This window comes from Salvelinus sp. IW2-2015, unplaced genomic scaffold (genome assembly GCF_002910315.2).
Source record: "Salvelinus sp. IW2-2015 unplaced genomic scaffold, ASM291031v2 Un_scaffold1055, whole genome shotgun sequence".
NCBI classification, from domain to species: Eukaryota; Metazoa; Chordata; class Actinopteri; order Salmoniformes; family Salmonidae; genus Salvelinus; species Salvelinus sp. IW2-2015.
Window position 1 is genome coordinate 618,539 of NW_019942708.1, and position 1,423 is coordinate 619,961.

Consider the following 1,423-nt stretch of genomic DNA (forward strand, 5'->3'; position numbering starts at 1 on the left):
AATTCTCACTAACAGAAATAAGCTTTTTGTGCATATGTCCATTTTCTGGGGATCTTATTTTCAGCTCATGAAAACATTGGGAACACCACTTACGTGTTGAGTTTATAGTTACCAAATAGCTACCGGACTACTACTTAGCAGTCTTATGGTTTAGAGTCCTGTGGTTCCAGACTTGGTGCATCGGTACTGCTTGCCGTGCGGTAGCAAAGAGAACATCTATTGACTTAGGGGTTGAGTGACAATTTTTAGGGCCTTCCTCTGACACCGCCTGGTACAGAGGCCCTGGATGGCAGGGAGCTTGGCCTTAGTGGTGGTACTGGGCCGTACGCACTACGCTCTGGTAACTCTGTAGCGCCTTGCAGGTCGGATGCCAAGCAGTTGCCCTACCAATCAGTAAGGCACCCTCCATTTCCTGTATTCCACGTTCAGCACCTTTGCCTTGCTGACATTGAGGGAGAGGTCGTCTTTGACCTCCTCRCTATTGGCTGTCTCATTGTCGTCAGTGATCGGGCCTAACACCGTCATGTTGTCAGCAAACTTGGTGTTGGAGTCGTGCGTGGCCACGCAGTTGTGGGTGAACAGGAGGGGAACTAAGCACGAACACCTGTAAGGTATTACAGACTGGGTCAGGGAAAAGTTGAACATGTCAGTGTAGACACTTGCCAGCTGGTCACCCAGATATRTCTTTCTGAAAAGGAAAGTGTTGAGACTTCTGTAACATTGTTATGTCATAAGCTGAACGCTGTCACTAGGCTAAGTGGTCTGACTGGGGCCATGATGAAATAAAAGACAAGGTCTACTTTCAGGTGCTTAAAAAACACTGCGCCGCAGGAGGTGGAGGACAGCTGACGCATGGCCAAAGACTGCTGTCCGAGGAATTTAAAAATATCCAGCTAGATTTTTACTGTATCAAAGTACACAACTATAAGTGACGACATGGATGATTGGGGCTATACTGTAAATGAATCTCACGAATAGACGGATGGGCAGAGACAGACAGCGAACTTGTTCTAAGTGAGCAGCAATACAGGCTCATTTACATCCCAGCTCCTTCAAGTCCTAATATAAGTAATATTGGGGAAGATCCMCAACAGGAGTGACTACAGTAGTATCAATGATTTTCTTAACAAATTACATCAAAATTTGCAGGGAGAGCGAAAGAAGTGGAGCAAACAGACACTGAGTGAGACAGAGAGAGCGAGAACGGGGCAGACAGAGGCTYACCCACACCGCTRGCGTTGCAAAATAAATGTACACATGCATGTCATTCAATCATTGCACCCACACTGCTCACGAGCATCTGAGTAGCCAGGTGCTAAAATAGAACTTGGTTCTATTTGTGACGCTTGATGTGCTGCAAGTCCTTCCTCTCCCATCATTGGTTTTTGGGAGCATATACCCACATGCCAACTCCTCATTGGTT